This window comes from Humulus lupulus, chromosome 3 (assembly GCF_963169125.1).
Source record: "Humulus lupulus chromosome 3, drHumLupu1.1, whole genome shotgun sequence".
NCBI classification, from domain to species: domain Eukaryota; kingdom Viridiplantae; phylum Streptophyta; class Magnoliopsida; order Rosales; family Cannabaceae; genus Humulus; species Humulus lupulus.
The window spans coordinates 190,262,850-190,286,678 of record NC_084795.1 but is presented as its reverse complement, the minus strand read 5'-3'; positions in this window follow the sequence as shown (position 1 = coordinate 190,286,678).

Here is a 23,829-nt window from a genome sequence, read left to right as displayed (position 1 = left end):
GAGCACGAGATATTGATAATAGTTAACACGAACTAAGTTTTCAAATTAAGTTCCTGGAAATAACCAGGTCATAATACTTAGAAGTTAACTTAAATCGAATGATCGTTGTTTTTCTTAAAGAGCACGAGATATTGATAAAAGTTAACACGTATTAAGTTTTCAAATTAAGTCCCTGGAAATAACCAGGTCATAAAACTTTGAAGTTAACTTAAATCGATTGATCGTTGTTTTTCTTAAAGAGCAGAGATATTGATAAAAGTTAACACGAACTAAGATTTCAAATTAAGACCCTGGAAATAACCAGGTCATAAAACTTAGAAGTTGACTTAAATCGATTGATCGTTGTTTTTCTTAAAGAGCACGAGATATTGATAAAAGTTAACACGAACTAAGTTTTCAAATTCAGTTCCTGGAAATAACCAGGTCATAAAACTTAGAAGTTAACTTAAATCGATTGATCGTTGTTTTTCTTAAAGAGCACGAGATATTGATAAAAGTTAACACGAAGTAAGTTTTCAAATTAAGTCCCTGGAATTAACCAGGTCATAAAACTTAGCAGTTAACTTCAATCGATTGATCGTTGTTTTTCTTAAAGGGCACGAGATATTGATAAAAGTTAACACGATCTAAGATTTCAAATTAAGTCCCTAGAAATAACCAGGTCATAAAACTTAGAATTTAACTTAAATCGATTGATCGTTGTTTTTCTTAAAGAGCACGAGATATTGATAAAAGTTAACACGAACTAAGTTTTCAAATTAAGTCCCTGGAATTAACCAGGTCATAAAACTTAGCAGTTAACTTCAATCGATTGATCGTTGTTTTTCTTAAAGAGCACGAGATATTGATAATAGTTAACACGAACTAAGTTTTCAAATTAAGTTACTAGAAATAACCAGGTCATAATACTTAGAAGTTAACTTAAATCGATTGATCGTTGTTTTTCTTAAAGAGCACGAGATATTGATAAAAGTTAACACGAACTAAGTTTTCAAATTAAGTTCCTGGAAATAACCAGGTCATAAAACTTAGAAGTTAACTTAAATCGATTGATCGTGGTTTTTCTTAAAGAGCACGAGATATTGATTAAAGTTAACACGAACTAAGTTTTCAAATTAAGTTCCTGGAAATAACCAAGTCATAATACTTAGAAGTCAACTTAAATCGATTGATCGTTGTTTTTCTTAAAGAGCACGAGATATTGATAAAAGTTAACACGAACTAAGATTTCAAATTAAGACCCTGGAAATAACCAGGTCATAAAACTTAGAAGTTGACTTAAATCGATTGATCGTTGTTTTTCTTAAAGAGCACGAGATATTGATAAAAGTTAACACGAACTAAGTTTTCAAATTCAGTTCCTGGAAATAACCAGGTCATAAAACTTAGAAGTTAACTTAAATCGATTGATCGTTGTTTTTCTTAAAGAGCACGAGATATTGATAAAAGTTAACACGAAGTAAGTTTTCAAATTAAGTCCCTGGAATTAACCAGGTCATAAAACTTAGCAGTTAACTTCAATCGATTGATCGTTGTTTTTCTTAAAGGGCACGAGATATTGATAAAAGTTAACACGATCTAAGATTTCAAATTAAGTCCCTAGAAATAACCAGGTCATAAAACTTAGAATTTAACTTAAATCGATTGATCGTTGTTTTTCTTAAAGAGCACGAGATATTGATAAAAGTTAACACGAACTAAGTTTTCAAATTAAGTCCCTGGAATTAACCAGGTCATAAAACTTAGCAGTTAACTTCAATCGATTGATCGTTGTTTTTCTTAAAGAGCACGAGATATTGATAATAGTTAACACGAACTAAGTTTTCAAATTAAGTTCCTAGAAATAACCAGGTCATAATACTTAGAAGTTAACTTAAATCGATTGATCGTTGTTTTTCTTAAAGAGCACGAGATATTGATAAAAGTTAACACGAACTAAGTTTTCAAATTAAGTTCCTGGAAATAACCAGGTCATAAAACTTAGAAGTTAACTTAAATCGATTGATCGTGGTTTTTCTTAAAGAGCACGAGATATTGATTAAAGTTAACACGAACTAAGTTTTCAAATTAAGTTCCTGGAAATAACCAAGTCATAATACTTAGAAGTCAACTTAAATCGATTGATCGTTGTTTTTCTTAAAGAGCACGAGATATTCATAAAAGTTAACACGAACTAAGTTTTCAAATTATGTTCCAAGGAATAACCAGGGCATAAAACTTAGAAGTTAACTTAAATCGATTGATCGTTGTTTTTCTTAAAGAGCACGAGATATTGATAAAAGTTAACACGAACTAAGTTTTCAAATTAAGTTCCAGGAAATAACCAGGTCATAAAACATAGATGTTAACTTAAATCGATTGATCGTTGTTTTTCTTAAAGGGCACGAGATATTGATAAAAGTTAACACGAACAAAGTTTTCAAATGATGTTCCTAGATATAACCAGGCCATAAAACTTAGAAGTTAACTTAGATCGATTGATCGTTGTTTTTCTTAAAGAGCACGAGATATTGATAAAAGTTAACACGAACTAAGTTTTCAAATTAAATTCCTGGAAATAACCAGGTCATAAAACTTAGAAGTTAACTTAAATCGATTGATCGTTGTTTTTCTTAAAGAGCACGAGATATTGATAATAGTTAACACGAACTAAGTTTTCAAATTAAGTTCCTGGAAATAACCAGGTCATAAAACATAGAAGTTAACTTAAATCGATTGATCGTTGTTTTTCTTAAAGAGCACGAGATATTGATAATAGTTAACACGAACTAAGTTTTCAAATTAAGTTCCTGGAAATAACCAGGTCATAAAACATAGATGTTAACTTAAATCGATTGATCGTTGTTTTTCTTAAAGAGCACGAGATATTGATAAAAGTTAACACGAAGTAAGTTTTCAAATTAAGTTCCTAGAAATAACCAGGTCATAAAACTTAGAAGTTAACTTAAATCGATAGATTGTTGTTTTTCTTAAAGAGCACGAGATATTGATAAAAGTTAACACGAACTAAGTTTTCAAATTAAGTCCCTGGAAATAACCAGGTCATAAAACTTAGAAGTTAACTTAAAACGATTGATCGTTGTTTTTCTTAAAGAGCACGAGATATTGATAAAAGTTAACACGAACTAAGTTTTCAAATTAAGTTCCTGGAAATAACCAGGTCATAAAACTTAGAAGTTAACTTAAATCGATTGATCGTTGTTTTTCTTAAAGAGCACGAGATATTGATAATAGTTAACACGAACTAAGTTTTCAAATTAAGCTCCTGGAAATAACCAGGTTATAAAACTTAGAAGTTAACTTAAATCGATTGATCGTTGTTTTTCTAAAAGAGCACGAGATATTGATAAAAGTTAACACGAACTAAGTTTTCAAATTAAGTTCCTTGAAATAACCAGGTCATAAAACTTAGAAGTTAACTTAAATCGATTGATCGTTGTTTTTCTTAAAGAGCACGAGATATTGATAAAAGTTAACACGAACTAAGTTTTTAAATTAAGTTCCTGGAAATAACCAGGTCATAAAACTTAGAAGTTAACTTAAATCGATTGATTGTTGTTTTTCTTAAAGAGCACGAGATATTGATAAAAGTTAACACGAACTAAGTTTTCAAATTAAGTTCCTGGAAATAACCAGGTCATAAAACTTAGAAGTTAACTTAAATCGATTGATCGTTGTTTTTCTTAAAGAGCACGAGATATTGATAATAGTTTACACGAACTAAGTTTTCAAATTAAGCTCCTGGAAATAACCAGGTTATAAAACTTAGAAGTTAACTTAAATCGATTGATCGCTGTTTTTCTTAAAGAGCACGAGATATTGATAAAAGTTAACACGAACTAAGTTTTTAAATTAAGTTCCTGGATATAACCAGGTCATAATAATTAGAAGTTTACTTAAATCGAATGATCGTTGTTTTTCTTAAAGAGACACGAGATATTGATAAAAGTTAACACGAATTAAGTTTTCAAATTAAGTTCCTAGAAATTACCAGGTCATAAAACTTTGAAGTTAACTTAAATCGATTGATCGTTGTTTTTCTTAAAGAGCACGAGATTTTGATAAAAGTTAACACGAACTAAGTTTTCAAATTAAGATCCTGGAAATAACCAGGTCATAAAACATAGATGTTAACTTAAATTGATTGATCGTTGTTTTTCTTAAAGGGCACGAGATATTGATAAAAGTAAACACGAAGTAAGTTTTCAAATTAAGTTCCTAGAAATAACCAGGTCATAAAACTTAGAGGTTAACTTAAATCGATTGATTGTTGTTTTTCTTAAAGAGCACGAGATATTGATAAAAGTTAACACGAACTAAGTTTTCAAATTAAGTCCCTGGAATTAACCAGGTCATAAAACTTAGAAGTTAACTTCAATCGATTGATCGTTGTTTTTCTTAAAGAGCACGAGATATTGATAATAAATAACACGAACTAAGTTTTCAAATTAAGTTCCTGGAAATAACCAGGTCATAATACTTAGAAGTTAACTTAAATCGAATGATCGTTGTTTTTCTTAAAGAGCACGAGATATTGATAAAAGTTAACACGAATTAAGTTTTCAAATTAAGTCCCTGGAAATAACCAGGTCATAAAACTTTGAAGTTAACTTAAATCGATTGATCGTTGTTTTTCTTAAAGAGCACGAGATATTGATAAAAGTTAACACGAACTAAGATTTCAAATTAAGACCCTGGAAATAACCAGGTCATAAAACTTAGAAGTTGACTTAAATCGATTGATCGTTGTTTTTCTTAAAGAGCACGAGATATTGATAAAAGTTAACACGAACTAAGTTTTCAAATTCAGTTCCTGGAAATAACCAGGTCATAAAACTTAGAAGTTAACTTAAATCGATTGATCGTTGTTTTTCTTAAAGAGCACGAGATATTGATAAAAGTTAACACGAAGTAAGTTTTCAAATTAAGTCCCTGGAATTAACCAGGTCATAAAACTTAGCAGTTAACTTCAATCGATTGATCGTTGTTTTTCTTAAAGGGCACGAGATATTGATAAAAGTTAACACGATCTAAGATTTCAAATTAAGTCCCTAGAAATAACCAGGTCATAAAACTTAGAATTTAACTTAAATCGATTGATCGTTGTTTTTCTTAAAGAGCACGAGATATTGATAAAAGTTAACACGAACTAAGTTTTCAAAATAAGTCCCTCGAATTAACCAGGTCATAAAACTTAGCAGTTAACTTCAATCGATTGATCGTTGTTTTTCTTAAAGAGCACGAGATATTGATAATAGTTAACACGAACTAAGTTTTCAAATTAAGTTCCTAGAAATAACCAGGTCATAATACTTAGAAGTTAACTTAAATCGATTGATCGTTGTTTTTCTTAAAGAGCACGAGATATTGATAAAAGTTAACACGAACTAAGTTTTCAAATTAAGTTCCTGGAAATAACCAGGTCATAAAACTTAGAAGTTAACTTAAATCGATTGATCGTGGTTTTTCTTAAAGGGCACGAGATATTGATTAAAGTTAACACGAACTAAGTTTTCAAATTAAGTTCCTGGAAATAACCAAGTCATAATACTTAGAAGTCAACTTAAATCGATTGATCGTTGTTTTTCTTAAAGAGCACGAGATATTGATAAAAGTTAACACGAACTAAGATTTCAAATTAAGACCCTGGAAATAACCAGGTCATAAAACTTAGAAGTTGACTTAAATCGATTGATCGTTGTTTTTCTTAAAGAGCACGAGATATTGATAAAAGTTAACACGAACTAAGTTTTCAAATTCAGTTCCTGGAAATAACCAGGTCATAAAACTTAGAAGTTAACTTAAATCGATTGATCGTTGTTTTTCTTAAAGAGCACGAGATATTGATAAAAGTTAACACGAAGTAAGTTTTCAAATTAAGTCCCTGGAATTAACCAGGTCATAAAACTTAGCAGTTAACTTCAATCGATTGATCGTTGTTTTTCTTAAAGGGCACGAGATATTGATAAAAGTTAACACGATCTAAGATTTCAAATTAAGTCCCTAGAAATAACCAGGTCATAAAACTTAGGATTTAACTTAAATCGATTGATCGTTGTTTTTCTTAAAGAGCACGAGATATTGATAAAAGTTAACACGAACTAAGTTTTCAAATTAAGTCCCTGGAATTAACCAGGTCATAAAACTTAGCAGTTAACTTCAATCGATTGATCGTTGTTTTTCTTAAAGAGCACGAGATATTGATAATAGTTAACACGAACTAAGTTTTCAAATTAAGTTCCTAGAAATAACCAGGTCATAATACTTAGAAGTTAACTTAAATCGATTGATCGTTGTTTTTCTTAAAGAGCACGAGATATTGATAAAAGTTAACACGAACTAAGTTTTCAAATTAAGTTCCTGGAAATAACCAGGTCATAAAACTTAGAAGTTAACTTAAATCGATTGATCGTGGTTTTTCTTAAAGAGCACGAGATATTGATTAAAGTTAACACGAACTAAGTTTTCAAATTAAGTTCCTGGAAATAACCAAGTCATAATACTTAGAAGTCAACTTAAATCGATTGATCGTTGTTTTTCTTAAAGAGCACGAGATATTCATAAAAGTTAACACGAACTAAGTTTTCAAATTATGTTCCAAGGAATAACCAGGGCATAAAACTTAGAAGTTAACTTAAATCGATTGATCGTTGTTTTTCTTAAAGAGCACGAGATATTGATAAAAGTTAACACGAACTAAGTTTTCAAATTAAGTTCCAGGAAATAACCAGGTCATAAAACATAGATGTTAACTTAAATCGATTGATCGTTGTTTTTCTTAAAGGGCACGAGATATTGATAAAAGTTAACACGAACAAAGTTTTCAAATGATGTTCCTAGATATAACCAGGCCATAAAACTTAGAAGTTAACATAGATCGATTGATCGTTGTTTTTCTTAAAGAGCACGAGATATTGATAAAAGTTAACACGAACTAAGTTTTCAAATTAAATTCCTGGAAATAACCAGGTCATAAAACTTAGAAGTTAACTTAAATCGATTGATCGTTGTTTTTCTTAAAGAGCACGAGATATTGATAATAGTTAACACGAACTAAGTTTTCAAATTAAGTTCCTGGAAATAACCAGGTCATAAAACATAGAAGTTAACTTAAATCGATTGATCGTTGTTTTTCTTAAAGAGCACGAGATATTGATAATAGTTAACACGAACTAAGTTTTCAAATTAAGTTCCTGGAAATAACCAGGTCATAAAACATAGATGTTAACTTAAATCGATTGATCGTTGTTTTTCTTAAAGAGCACGAGATATTGATAAAAGTTAACACGAACTAAGTTTTCAAATTAAGTTCCAGGAAATAACCAGGTCATAAAACATAGATGTTAACTTAAATCGATTGATCGTTGTTTTTCTTAAAGAGCACGAGATATTGATAAAAGTTAACACGAAGTAAGTTTTCAAATTAAGTTCCTAGAAATAACCAGGTCATAAAACTTAGAAGTTAACTTAAATCGATAGATTGTTGTTTTTCTTAAAGAGCACGAGATATAGATAAAAGTTAACACGAACTAAGTTTTCAAATTAAGTCCCTGGAAATAACCAGGTCATAAAACTTAGAAGTTAACTTAAAACGATTGATCGTTGTTTTTCTTAAAGAGCACGAGATATTGATAAAAGTTAACACGAACTAAGTTTTCAAATTAAGTTCCTGGAAATAACCAGGTCATAAAACTTAGAAGTTAACTTAAATCGATTGATCGTTGTTTTTCTTAAAGAGCACGAGATATTGATAATAGTTAACACGAACTAAGTTTTCAAATTAAGCTCCTGGAAATAACCAGGTTATAAAACTTAGAAGTTAACTTAAATCGATTGATCGTTGTTTTTCTAAAAGAGCACGAGATATTGATAAAAGTTAACACGAACTAAGTTTTCAAATTAAGTCCCTGGAATTAACCAGGTCATAAAACTTAGAAGTTAACTTCAATCGATTGATCGTTGTTTTTCTTAAAGAGCACGAGATATTGATAATAAATAACACGAACTAAGTTTTCAAATTAAGTTCCTGGAAATAACCAGGTCATAATACTTAGAAGTTAACTTAAATCGAATGATCGTTGTTTTTCTTAAAGAGCACGAGATATTGATAAAAGTTAACACGAATTAAGTTTTCAAATTAAGTCCCTGGAAATAACCAGGTCATAAAACTTTGAAGTTAACTTAAATCGATTGATCGTTGTTTTTCTTAAAGAGCACGAGATATTGATAAAAGTTAACACGAACTAAGATTTCAAATTAAGACCCTGGAAATAACCAGGTCATAAAACTTAGAAGTTGACTTAAATCGATTGATCGTTGTTTTTCTTAAAGAGCACGAGATATTGATAAAAGTTAACACGAACTAAGTTTTCAAATTCAGTTCCTGGAAATAACCAGGTCATAAAACTTAGAAGTTAACTTAAATCGATTGATCGTTGTTTTTCTTAAAGAGCACGAGATATTGATAAAAGTTAACACGAAGTAAGTTTTCAAATTAAGTCCCTGGAATTAACCAGGTCATAAAACTTAGCAGTTAACTTCAATCGATTGATCGTTGTTTTTCTTAAAGGGCACGAGATATTGATAAAAGTTAACACGATCTAAGATTTCAAATTAAGTCCCTAGAAATAACCAGGTCATAAAACTTAGAATTTAACTTAAATCGATTGATCGTTGTTTTTCTTAAAGAGCACGAGATATTGATAAAAGTTAACACGAACTAAGTTTTCAAAATAAGTCCCTCGAATTAACCAGGTCATAAAACTTAGCAGTTAACTTCAATCGATTGATCGTTGTTTTTCTTAAAGAGCACGAGATATTGATAATAGTTAACACGAACTAAGTTTTCAAATTAAGTTCCTAGAAATAACCAGGTCATAATACTTAGAAGTTAACTTAAATCGATTGATCGTTGTTTTTCTTAAAGAGCACGAGATATTGATAAAAGTTAACACGAACTAAGTTTTCAAATTAAGTTCCTGGAAATAACCAGGTCATAAAACTTAGAAGTTAACTTAAATCGATTGATCGTGGTTTTTCTTAAAGGGCACGAGATATTGATTAAAGTTAACACGAACTAAGTTTTCAAATTAAGTTCCTGGAAATAACCAAGTCATAATACTTAGAAGTCAACTTAAATCGATTGATCGTTGTTTTTCTTAAAGAGCACGAGATATTGATAAAAGTTAACACGAACTAAGATTTCAAATTAAGACCCTGGAAATAACCAGGTCATAAAACTTAGAAGTTGACTTAAATCGATTGATCGTTGTTTTTCTTAAAGAGCACGAGATATTGATAAAAGTTAACACGAACTAAGTTTTCAAATTCAGTTCCTGGAAATAACCAGGTCATAAAACTTAGAAGTTAACTTAAATCGATTGATCGTTGTTTTTCTTAAAGAGCACGAGATATTGATAAAAGTTAACACGAAGTAAGTTTTCAAATTAAGTCCCTGGAATTAACCAGGTCATAAAACTTAGCAGTTAACTTCAATCGATTGATCGTTGTTTTTCTTAAAGGGCACGAGATATTGATAAAAGTTAACACGATCTAAGATTTCAAATTAAGTCCCTAGAAATAACCAGGTCATAAAACTTAGGATTTAACTTAAATCGATTGATCGTTGTTTTTCTTAAAGAGCACGAGATATTGATAAAAGTTAACACGAACTAAGTTTTCAAATTAAGTCCCTGGAATTAACCAGGTCATAAAACTTAGCAGTTAACTTCAATCGATTGATCGTTGTTTTTCTTAAAGAGCACGAGATATTGATAATAGTTAACACGAACTAAGTTTTCAAATTAAGTTCCTAGAAATAACCAGGTCATAATACTTAGAAGTTAACTTAAATCGATTGATCGTTGTTTTTCTTAAAGAGCACGAGATATTGATAAAAGTTAACACGAACTAAGTTTTCAAATTAAGTTCCTGGAAATAACCAGGTCATAAAACTTAGAAGTTAACTTAAATCGATTGATCGTGGTTTTTCTTAAAGAGCACGAGATATTGATTAAAGTTAACACGAACTAAGTTTTCAAATTAAGTTCCTGGAAATAACCAAGTCATAATACTTAGAAGTCAACTTAAATCGATTGATCGTTGTTTTTCTTAAAGAGCACGAGATATTCATAAAAGTTAACACGAACTAAGTTTTCAAATTATGTTCCAAGGAATAACCAGGGCATAAAACTTAGAAGTTAACTTAAATCGATTGATCGTTGTTTTTCTTAAAGAGCACGAGATATTGATAAAAGTTAACACGAACTAAGTTTTCAAATTAAGTTCCAGGAAATAACCAGGTCATAAAACATAGATGTTAACTTAAATCGATTGATCGTTGTTTTTCTTAAAGGGCACGAGATATTGATAAAAGTTAACACGAACAAAGTTTTCAAATGATGTTCCTAGATATAACCAGGCCATAAAACTTAGAAGTTAACATAGATCGATTGATCGTTGTTTTTCTTAAAGAGCACGAGATATTGATAAAAGTTAACACGAACTAAGTTTTCAAATTAAATTCCTGGAAATAACCAGGTCATAAAACTTAGAAGTTAACTTAAATCGATTGATCGTTGTTTTTCTTAAAGAGCACGAGATATTGATAATAGTTAACACGAACTAAGTTTTCAAATTAAGTTCCTGGAAATAACCAGGTCATAAAACATAGAAGTTAACTTAAATCGATTGATCGTTGTTTTTCTTAAAGAGCACGAGATATTGATAATAGTTAACACGAACTAAGTTTTCAAATTAAGTTCCTGGAAATAACCAGGTCATAAAACATAGATGTTAACTTAAATCGATTGATCGTTGTTTTTCTTAAAGAGCACGAGATATTGATAAAAGTTAACACGAACTAAGTTTTCAAATTAAGTTCCAGGAAATAACCAGGTCATAAAACATAGATGTTAACTTAAATCGATTGATCGTTGTTTTTCTTAAAGGGCACGAGATATTGATAAAAGTTAACACGAACAAAGTTTTCAAATGATGTTCCTAGATATAACCAGGCCATAAAACTTAGAAGTTAACTTAGATCGATTGATCGTTATTTTTCTTAAAGAGCACGAGATATTGATAAAAGTTAACACAAACTAAGTTTTCAAATTAAATTCCTGGAAATAACCAGGTCATAAAACTTAGAAGTTAACTTAAATCGATTGATCGTTGTTTTTCATAAAGAGCACGAAATATTGATAATAGTTAACACGAACTAAGTTTTCAAATTAAGTTCCTGGAAATAACCAGGTCATAAAACATAGAAGTTAACTTAAATCGATTGATCGTTGTTTTTCTTAAAGAGCACGAGATATTGATAATAGTTAACACGAACTAAGTTTTCAAATTAAGTTCCTGGAAATAACCAGGTCATAAAACATAGATGTTAACTTAAATCGATTGATCGTTGTTTTTCTTAAAGAGCACGAGATATTGATAAAAGTTAACACGAAGTAAGTTTTCAAATTAAGTTCCTAGAAATAACCAGGTCATAAAACTTAGAAGTTAACTTAAATCGATAGATTGTTGTTTTTCTTAAAGAGCACGAGATATAGATAAAAGTTAACACGAACTAAGTTTTCAAATTAAGTCCCTGGAAATAACCAGGTCATAAAACTTAGAAGTTAACTTAAAACGATTGATCGTTGTTTTTCTTAAAGAGCACGAGATATTGATAAAAGTTAACACGAACTAAGTTTTCAAATTAAGTTCCTGGAAATAACCAGGTCATAAAACTTAGAAGTTAACTTAAATCGATTGATCGTTGTTTTTCTTAAAGAGCACGAGATATTGATAATAGTTAACACGAACTAAGTTTTCAAATTAAGCTCCTGGAAATAACCAGGTTATAAAACTTAGAAGTTAACTTAAATCGATTGATCGTTGTTTTTCTAAAAGAGCACGAGATATTGATAAAAGTTAACACGAACTAAGTTTTCAAATTAAATTCCTTGAAATAACCAGGTCATAAAACTTAGAAGTTAACTTAAATCGATTGATCGTTGTTTTTCTTAAAGAGCACGAGATATTGATAAAAGTTAACACGAACTAAGTTTTTAAATTAAGTTCCTGGAAATAACCAGGTCATAAAACTTAGAAGTTAACTTAAATCGATTGATTGTTGTTTTTCTTAAAGAGCACGAGATATTGATAAAAGTTAACACGAACTAAGTTTTCAAATTAAGTTCCTGGAAATAACCAGGTCATAAAACTTAGAAGTTAACTTAAATCGATTGATCGTTGTTTTTCTTAAAGAGCACGAGATATTGATAATAGTTTACACGAACTAAGTTTTCAAATTAAGCTCCTGGAAATAACCAGGTTATAAAGCTTAGAAGTTAACTTAAATCGATTGATCGCTGTTTTTCTTAAAGAGCACGAGATATTGATAAAAGTTAACACGAACTAAGTTTTTAAATTAAGTTCCTGGATATAACCAGGTCATAATACTTAGAAGTTTACTTAAATCGAATGATCGTTGTTTTTCTTAAAGAGCACGAGATATTGATAAAAGTTAACACGAATTAAGTTTTCAAATTAAGTTCCTAGAAATTACCAGGTCATAAAACTTTGAAGTTAACTTAAATCGATTGATCGTTGTTTTTCTTAAAGAGCACGAGATTTTGATAAAAGTTAACACGAACTAAGTTTTCAAATTAAGATCCTGGAAATAACCAGGTCATAAAACATAGATGTTAACTTAAATTGATTGATCGTTGTTTTTCTTAAAGAGCACGAGATATTGATAAAAGTAAACACGAAGTAAGTTTTCAAATTAAGTTCCTAGAAATAACCAGGTCATAAAACTTAGAAGTTAACTTAAATCGATTGATTGTTGTTTTTCTTAAAGAGCACGAGATATTGATAAAAGTTAACACGAACTAAGTTTTCAAATTAAGTCCCTGGAATTAACCAGGTCATAAAACTTAGAAGTTAACTTCAATCGATTGATCGTTGTTTTTCTTAAAGAGCACGAGATATTGATAATAGTTAACACGAACTAAGTTTTCAAATTAAGTTCCTGGAAATAACCAGGTCAGAATACTTAGAAGTTAACTTAAATCGAATGATCGTTGTTTTTCTTAAAGAGCACGAGATATTGATAAAAGTTAACACGAATTAAGTTTTCAAATTAAGTCCCTGGAAATAACCAGGTCATAAAACTTTGAAGTTAACTTAAATCGATTGATCGTTGTTTTTCTTAAAGAGCACGAGATATTGATAAAAGTTAACACGAACTAAGATTTCAAATTAAGACCCTGGAAATAACCAGGTCATAAAACTTAGAAGTTGACTTAAATCGATTGATCGTTGTTTTTCTTAAAGAGCACGAGATATTGATAAAAGTTAACAAGAACTAAGTTTTCAAAATCAGTTCCTGGAAATAACCAGGTCATAAAACTTAGAAGTTAACTTAAATCGATTGATCGTTGTTTTTCTTAAAGAGCACGAGATATTGATAAAAGTTAACACGAACTAAGTTTTCAAATTAAGTCCCTGGAATTAACCAGGTCATAAAACTTAGCAGTTAACTTCAATCGATTGATCGTTGTTTTTCTTAAAGAGCACGAGATATTGATAAAAGTTAACACGAACTAAGATTTCAAATTAAGTCCCTAGAAATAACCAGGTCATAAAACTTAGAATTTAACTTAAATCGATTGATCGTTGTTTTTCTTAAAGAGCACGAGATATTGATAAAAGTTAACACGAACTAAGTTTTCAAATTAAGTCCCTGGAATTAACCAGGTCATAAAACTTAGCAGTTAACTTCAATCGATTGATCGTTGTTTTTCTTAAAGAGCACGAGATATTGATAATAGTTAACACGAACTAAGTTTTCAAATTAAGTTCCTAGAAATAACCAGGTCATAATACTTAGAAGTTAACTTAAATCGATTGATCGTTGTTTTTCTTAAAGAGCACGAGATATTGATAAAAGTTAACACGAACTAAGTTTTCAAATTATGTTCCTGGAAATAACCAGGTCATAAAACTTAGAAGTTAACTTAAATCGATTGATCGTGGTTTTTCTTAAAGAGCACGAGATATTGATTAAAGTTAACACGAACTAAGTTTTCAAATTAAGTTCCTGGAAATAACCAAGTCATAATACTTAGAAGTCAACTTAAATCGATTGATCGTTGTTTTTCTTAAAGAGCACGAGATATTCATAAAAGTTAACACGAACTAAGTTTTCAAATTATGTTCCAAGAAATAACCAGGGCATAAAACTTAGAAGTTAACTTAAATCGATTGATCGTTGTTTTTCTTAAAGAGCACGAGATATTGATAAAAGTTAACACGAACTAAGTTTTCAAATTAAATTCCTGGAAATAACCAGGTCATAAAACTTAGAAGTTAACTTAAATCGATTGATCGTTGTTTTTCTTAAAGAGCACGAGATATTGATAATAGTTAACACGAACTAAGTTTTCAAATTAAGTTCCTGGAAATAACCAGGTCATAAAACATAGAAGTTAACTTAAATCGATTGATCGTTGTTTTTCTTAAAGAGCACGAGATATTGATAAAAGTTAACACGAACTAAGTTTTCAAATTAAGTTCCTGGAAATAACCAGATCATAAAACATAGATGTTAACTTAAATCGATTGATCGTTGTTTTTCTTAAAGAGCACGAGATATTGATAAAAGTTAACACGAAGTAAGTTTTCAAATTAAGTTCCTAGAAATAACCAGGTCATAAAACTTAGAAGTTAACTTAAATCGATAGATTGTTGTTTTTCTTAAAGAGCACGAGATATTGATAAAAGTTAACACGAACTAAGTTTTCAAATTAAGTTCCTGGAAATAACCAGGACATAAAACATAGAAGTGAACTTAAATCGATTGATCGTTGTTTTTCTTAAAGAGCACGAGATATTGATAAAATTTAACACGAACTAAGTTTTCAAATTAAGTTCCTAGAAATAACCCGGTCATAAAACTTAGAAGTTATCTTAAATCGATTGATCGTTGTTTTTCTTAAAGTGCACGAGATATTGATTAAAGTTAAGACGAACTAAGTATTCCAATTTAGTTCCAGGAAATAACCAGGTCATAAAACTTAGAAGTTAACTTAAATCGATTGATCGTTGTTTTTCGTAAAGAGCACGAGATATTGATAATAGTTAACACGAACTAAGTTTTCGAATTAAGTTCCTGGAAATAACCAGGTCATAAAACTTAGAAGTTAACTTAAATCGATTGATCGTTGTTTTTCTTAAAGAGCACGAGATATTGATAATAGTTAACACGAACTAATTTTTCAAATTAAGCTCCTGGAAATAACCAGGTTATAAAACTTAGAAGTTAACTTAAATCGATTGATCGTTGTTTTTCTTAAAGAGCACGAGATATTGATAAAAGTTAACACGAACTAAGTTTTTAAATTAAGTTCCTGGAAATAACCAGGTCATAAAACATAGATGTTATCTTAAATTGATTGATCGTTGTTTTTCTTAAAGAGCACGAGATAATGATAAAAGTTAACACGAAGTAAGTTTTCAAATTAAGTTCCTAGAAATAACCTGGTCATAAAACTTAGAAGTTAACTTAAATCGATTGATCGTTGTTTTTCTTAAAGAGCACGAGATATTGATAAAAGTTAACACGAACTAAGTTTTCAAATTAAGTCCCTGGAAATAACCAGGTCATAAAACTTAGAAGTTAACTTCAATCGATTGATCGTTGTTTTTCTTAAAGAGCACGAGATATTGATAAAAGTTAACACGAACTAAGTTTTCAAATTAAGTCCCTGGAAATAACCACGTCATAATACTTAGAAGTTAACTTAAATCGAATGATCGTTGTTTTTCTTAAAGAGCACGAGATATTGATAAAAGTTAACACGAATTAAGTTTTCAAATTAAGTTCCTAGAAATAACCAGGTCATAAAACTTAGTAGTTAACTTAAATCGATTGATCGTTGTTTTTCTTAAAGAGCACGAGATATTGATAAAAGTTAACACGAACTAAGTTTTCAAATTAAGTTCCTGGAAATAACCAGGTCATAAAACTTAGAAGTTAACTTAAATCGATTGATCGTTGTTTTTCTTAAAGAGCACGAGATATTGATAAAAGTTAACACGAACTAAGTTTTCATATTAAGTCCCTGGAAATAACCAGGTCATAAAACTTAGAAGTTAACTTAAATCGATTGATCGTTGTTTTTCTTAAAGAGCACGAGATATTGATAAAAGTTAACACGAACTAAGTTTTCAAATTAAGTTCCTTGAAATAACCAGGACATAAAACATAGAAGTGAACTTAAATCGATTGATCGTTGTTTTTCTTAAAGAGCACGAGATATTGATAAAATTTAACACGAACTAAGTTTTCAAATTAAGTTCCTAGAAATAACCCGGTCATAAAACTTAGAAGTTAACTTAAATCGATTGATCGTTGTTTTTCTTAAAGTGCACGAGATATTGATAAAAGTTAAGACGAACTAAGTTTTCAAATTTCGTTCCAGGAAATAACCAGGTTATAAAACTTAGAAGTTAACTTAAATCGATTGATCGTTGTTTTTCTTAAAGAGCCCGAGATATTGATAATAGTTAACACGAACTAAGTTTTCAAATTAAGTTCCTGGAAATAACCAGGTCATAAAACTTAGAAGTTAACTTAAATCGATTGATCGTTGTTTTTCTTAAAGAGCACGAGATATTGATAATAGTTAACACGAACTAAGTTTTCAAATTAAGCTCCTGGAAATAACCAGGTTATAAAACTTAGAAGTTAACTTAAATCGATTGATCGTTGTTTTTCTTAAAGAGCACGAGATATTGATAAAAGTTAACACGAACTAAGTTTTTAAATTAAGTTCCTGGAAATAACCAGGTCATAATACTTCGAAGTTAACTTAAATCGAATGATCGTTGTTTTTCTTAAAGAGCACGAGATATTGATAAAAGTTAACACGAATTAAGTTTTCAAATTAAGTTCCTAGAAATTACCAGGTCATAAAACTTTGAAGTTAACTTAAATCGATTGTGTAACGTCCTACGTTTTCGGGTACCTTAAAACGACTCGGGTCGGTATTTTTCCCCCGGGTTAAGAATATTATTTTAAATAATATTATATTTTGTTTGTAAGTATTCCATGAGTTATTGCTTGCCAAAATATGAATTTTGTGATTTTAAAAGTCAAGATAAGACTTTCGGTCCTAGACCGACACAAAAACCCTTATCGGGTAAAAATCTCGGAAAATAAAATGAAAAATCATGACAATTATATTTTGGGCATAAAATACATTCATAAAAGTTAAAGTTTGGTCAAAAATAATAAACCTAAAAGAAAATGGAAATTTTAAGGCATTTTGTGGTAAATGCCTAATTTTGCCGAAATGGGGAATTTTATTCCATGAATGGACCTTAGGTTAAATTTTATTTTGTGGTTAATTAAATTAAATATGAGAGACATTTAATTTAATTAATTAATAGTAAGTTTGGTGATTAAAACTTAATGAGAGTGAAAAAGGTGTAAGAAGTCAAGTGGGCAAGTGGGTAGAAAAGCACTAAAGTGTTTTGTGATATTTTGAAGAGTTGTGTGAGCCATTCTAACCCCCAAATCCGACCACTCTCCCTCCCTCATTCACTCTCATCTGATTTTTGAAGACTCTCTCAAGTGTTCTCTCCATTTTCAACCCCAAGAACACCAAAGAAACTTGGAAGCTAAGTCTTGGTCTAGGAAGGGTTTTCCCTAAGGTAAAGTTTCATTAATCTAGACTTTTGTCAAGTTTTAATCATAGAGTTTCAAATAGATAATTACCTATGTTGTTGGAGGAAGTTGGTTAGGGTTTTTGAAAGGTTTTGAAGGAGTCAAAGCTTATAGGAAGGTCCAAACCTTAAACAAGAACACCAAAGAGGTAAAAAGTTTACTTTTGATGATTTTGTTGTAGGGTTTTTAGTTTTAAGCATTATTTTGTATATCTAATGCTTAGAGTTTCTTGTTGATGATGTAATAAGGTTATGGTAGTTGTGTAATAATTTTTATGATGTATGAGTATTGATTTTTGAAAATGGGAACCAAAACCCCCAAGGGTTTTGTAGGATACCCTAAAACAAAACATGTTTTGAGCTGTGACTTCCAAGGGGTCAAGCAGCCACTGTATATTGTTTTTGTAAAATTAAATTGTACTGTGATGTTGTTGAGATTGAGTACATAAAATTGAGCTTTTGAAACACAAAAAAATGTTTAGAAATGAGTAAGTTATGCTATTTCAAAGATTAGGTAAAAACTGTTTTTTCGTATTCTTATTTTCAGAACCAAGTTTGGACAGCCACTTTATAGGGAAAATGAACCCAGTTTTTTCTAAAATTTTGTGGACATATTACTGGCATAACCTATTATTCCACTGTAAAATTTGGTAAGAAAATATTGAACGGTTTGAAAGTTATTAACTGTCAAAGTTTGGAAAAAATAAGGACTTGAAAATAAGGTCATTTTTACCTCATTGTTGGAAAATGATTTCACCAATCAAAAATGCTCATTTTGACCTAAGATTTTACAAAGGGCTAAATGGCATAACAAAAATGGAATTGGGAAATTTTGGTAACAATTGGGTAAGTAAATTTCAAGTTATGAACTAACGAAGTATGTAGTTAAAAATGTGAAAAATAGGTTTTTCACACTTAGTGTAAAAATGAGATTTTGGAACATAAGGTAAAAAGTAAAATTTTGCTTATTTCAAGATATAAATTGGTAAGTCTTGAAATCATATTTTCACTAAAATTATCCCTTTGAGTTTAAATGAATTATTTTTATTAAAGAGTTTTTATTCTTTTTAAAAATAAGAGATTTAATTTATTAATAGTTAATAAATTAAAAGAGGGTTTAAAACCCTATATTTTGAGAAAAATAATTAAATAAATTATTTTCCTAGTAAGTAAAATTGATTAATTTCTTTTAGAAAATTAATTAGTCAAGATGAGAAATTTATAACGGTTTTCCTAATTAAGACAAATTAGGCAATTTTCTTAAAACGGTTTTTAGATATTAAAACCTTAAGAAAAATAAAAGGAAAATTTAAAGAGTTTATTTTCTTTAAAAATAATTAAGGAATTTATTTGTATTTTCTGGATATAATACCGGCTAAAATCTTACATATTTTAACCGACTAGTCGAAAGTGCGGGTTAATAGCAATACCTTGAAAGAGTAAGATTTTTAGCGGGTTGTGGGGAAATACCATTGTGATACCCGAGCCTAGGTATCGAGACCTTAGGATAGGTCTCCCCGAGACTTAGGGTTTAGTCTCGAATATTTTGTATAACTTTCCTTAATAGGTTTAAAACCCAAATAAGGATTGTAAATCCTTACAAATGACTTTTATTAAAATGACCAAACTGCCCAAAATAATAATAACGAATTATTAATGTCATAATTAATCCGAGTATACTGTATGGATAACTACAGTATTGGCTAAGCGTAACTGGACTGAACGTTGGAGGGTGAAAACTTGCTGAGCGCTAAGGACTCCAAGTAAGTCAACTTATATTGTATGGCTGCAACATGAAATGACTATTGTCTTGTATGTTAGTATAGGGATACATGCATATACATAGGCTGTCATAGAAAGTTGCTTAGAGACGTTAGTCTAGTGAGTGCTGATTTAGGAAATATGAACGGTAGAAGTCCGTCATATCCTAGACGGTTGATCCCCGTCACACTGCTTGATTTTATTTATGTCCGGTTCATTACCGAGACGAGTGGCCATGAGATGAGGATAAGCTGGTTAAACCTAGGGGCGCCAAGATAAATGGGACCTAGGGGCCCTCATGCTTACTTAATCATTGGATGGTTAGAATCCGAGAAAGTGCTCTGATAAGTTATTCTCGGATAGCAGCCGTGAATATTGGCCATTCCGTGAGAGTGCCTAGAGATACTAGGGGTTGCCAAGATAGAGTGAGGTTGAACACCCTAGGGGCAGCTGCTCACCAGCACCACTGATTAACAAAGAAGTCTCCATAAAATCGTGTAAATTGGATTACACTCTTGAATATGTAGCGATGCCCTAGGTAACACGATAGTTACCCTTGATGAGAATATTTATTGGCTAGATCTTAGTGTGGGGACTCAGTTCTCTTTTACAGATTAGCAATTATGTTGGAGGGCGCGTTACGCATGAATTGTTGGAAATTGTCGAGCGTTGGTCTCGAATTATTTGGTGATATAATATATCTGCTTGCTCTGGGATTTTCTTAGTGCAGGGATATAATTGTTGATAAGATATAGTTGTTGTAACGTCCTGCATTTTCGGGTACCTTTAAACGACTCGGGTCGGGATTTTTCCCCCGGGTTAAGAATATTATTTTAAATAATATTATATTTTTTTTGTAAGTATTCCATGAGTTATTGCTAGCCAAAATATGAATTTTGTGATTTTAAAAGTCAAGATAAGACTTTCGGTCCTGGACCGACACAAAAACCCTGATCGGGTAAAAATCTCGGAAAATAAAATGAAAAATCATGGCAATTATATTTTGGGCATAAAATACATTCATAAAAGTTAAAGTTTGGTCAAAAATAATAAACCTAAAAGAAAATGGAAATTTTAGGGCATTTTGTGTTAAATGCCTAATTTTACCGAAATGGGGAATTTTATTCCATGAATGGACCTTAGGTTAAATTTTACTATGTGATTAATTAAATTAAATGTGAGAGACATTTAATTTAATTAATTAATGTTAAGTTTGGTGATTAAAACTTAATAAGAGTGAAAAAAAAAAGGTGTCAAAAGCCAATTTGGACTTTTCTTCTTATGAAACCTTTATTAACCTTTAATAAAAAAAAAAAATTAAAAAATAATGAAATGATCATATATGGCAAAGGGTGGCCAGCCATGTGGTGTTTTAGAGTGGTGTGAACCCAATTCTATAAAGTTTAACTCCCATTTTAATTAAGAAGTCAAGTGGGCAAGTGGGTAGAAAAGCACTCAAGTGTTTTGTGATATTTTGAAGAGTTGTGTGAGCCATTCTAACCCCCAAATCCGACCACTCTCCCTCTCTCATTCACTCTCATCTGATTTTTTAAGACCATTCAAAGTGTTATCTCAATATTCAACCTCAAGAACACCAAGGAAAACTTGGAGGCTAAGTCTTGGTCTAGGAAGTATTTTCCCTAAGGTAAACCTTCACTAATCTAGGCTTTTGTAAAGTTTTAAGCTTAGTGTTTCAAATATCTAATTAACTATGTTGTTGGGGGAAGTTGGTTAGGGTTTTTGAAAGGTTTTGGAGGAGCCAAAGCTAATAGGAAGGTCCAAACCTTAAGCAAGAACACCAAAGAGGTAAAAAGTTTACTTTTGATGATTTTGGTTGTAGGGTTTTTAGTTTTAAGCATTATTTTGTATATCTAATGCTTAAAGTTTCTTGTTGGTGATGTAATAAGGTTATGGTAGTTGTTTAATAATTTTTATGATGCATGTGTATTGATTTTTGAAAATGGGAACCAAAACCCCCAAGGGTTTTGTAGGATACCCTAAAACAAAACATGTTTTGAGCTGTGACTTCCAAGGGGTCAAGCAGCCACTGTATATTGGTTTTGTAAAATTTAATTGTACTGTGATGTTGTTGAGATTGAGTACATAAAATTGAGCTTTTGAAACACAAAAAAATGTTTAGAAATGAGTAAGTTATGCTATTTCAAAGTTGAGGTAAAAAACTGTTTTTTCGTATTCTTATTTTCGGAACCAAGTTTGGACAGCCACTGTATAGGGAAAATGAACCCAGATTTTTCTAAAATTTTGTGGACATATTACTGGCATAACCTATTATTCCACTGTAAAATTTGGTAAGAAAATATTGAACGGTTTGAAAGTTATTAACTGTCAAAGTTTGGAAAAAATAAGGACTTGAAAATAAGGTCATTTTTACCTCATTGTTGGAAAATGATTTCACCAATCAAAAATGCTCATTTTGACCTAAGATTTTACAAAGGCCTAAATGGCATAACAAAAATGGAATTGGGAAATTTTGGTAACAATTGGGTAAGTAAATTTCAAGTTATGAACTAACGAAGTATGTAGTTATAAATGTGAAAAATAGGTTTTTCACACTTAGTGTAAAAATGAGATTTTGGAACATAAGGTAAAAAGTAAAATTTTGCTTATTTCAAGATATAAAATGGTAAGTCTTGAAATCATATTTTCACTAAAATTTACCCTTTGAGTTTAAATGAATTATTTTTATTAAAGAGTTTTTATTCTTTCTAAAAATAAGAGATTTAATTTATTAATAGTTAATAAATTAAAAAAGGGTTTAAAACCCTATATTTTGAGAAAATAATTAAATAAATTATTTTCCTAGTAAGTAAAATTGATTAATTGCTTTTGGAAAATTAATTAGTCAAGATGAGAAATTTATAACGGTTTTCCTAATTAAGACAAATTAGGCAATTTTCTTAAAACGGTTTTTAGATATTAAAACCTTAAGAAAAATAAAAGGAAAATTTAAAGAGTTTATTTTCTTTAAAAATAATTAAGGAATTTATTTGTATTTTCTGGATATAATACCGGCTAAAATCTTACATATTTTAACCGACTAGTCGAAAGTGCGGGTTAATAGCGATACCTTGAAAGAATAAGATTTTTAGCGGATTGTGGGAAATACCATTGTGATACCCGAGCCTAGGTATCGAGACCTTAGGATAGGTCTCCCCGAGACTTAGGGTTTAGTCTCGAATATTTTGTATAACTTTCCTTAATAGGTTTAAAACCAAATAAGGATTGTAAATCCTTACAAATGACTTTTATTAAAATGACCAAACTGCCCAAAATAATAATAATGAATTATGAGTGCCATAATTAATCCGAGTATACTGTATGGATAACTACAGTATTGGCTAAGCGTAACTGGACTGAACGTTGGAGGGTGAAAACTTGCTGAGCGCTAAGGACTCCAAGTAAGTCAACTTATATTGTATGGCTGCAACACGAAATGATTATTGTCTTGTATGTTAGTATAGGGATACATGCATATACATAGGCTGTCATAGAAAGTTGCTTAGAGACGTTAGTCTAGTGAGTGCTGATTTAGAAAATATGAACGGTAGAAGTCCGTCATATCCTAGACGGTTGATCCCCGTCACACTGCTTGATTTTATTTATGTCCGGTTCATTACCGAGACGAGTGGCCATGAGATGAGGATAAGCCGGTTAAACCTAGGGGCGCCAAGATAAATGGGACCTAGGGGCCCTCATGCTTACTTAATCATTGGACGGTTAGAATCCGAGCAAGTGCTCTGATAAGTTATTCCCGGATAGCAGCTGTGAATATTGGCCATTCCGTGAGAGTGCCTAGAGATACTAGGGGTTGCCAAGATAGAGTGAGGTTGAACACCCTAGGGGCAGCTGCTCACCAGCACCACTGATTAACATAGAAGTCTCCATAAAATCGTGTAAATTGGATTACACTCTTGAATATGTAGCGATGCCCTAGGTAACACGATAGTTACCCTTGATGAGAATATTTATTGGCTAGATCTTAGTGTGGGGACTCAGTTCTCTTTTACAGATTAGCAATTATGTTGGAGGGTGTGTTACGCATGAATTGTTGGAAATTGTCGAGCGTTGGTCTCGAATTATTTGGTGATATAATATATCTGCTTGCTTTGGGATTTTCTGAGTGCAGGGATATAATTGTTGATAAGATATAGTTGTGATATAATATATCTGCTTGCTCTGGGATTTTCTGAGTGCAGGGATATAATTGTTGGTAAGATATAGTTGTGATATAATATATCTGCTTGTTCTGGGATTTTCTGAGTGCAGGATTTTTATCTAGTTACGAATTAATTTATCATTGGTTATCAGGCATGACCATAAGTT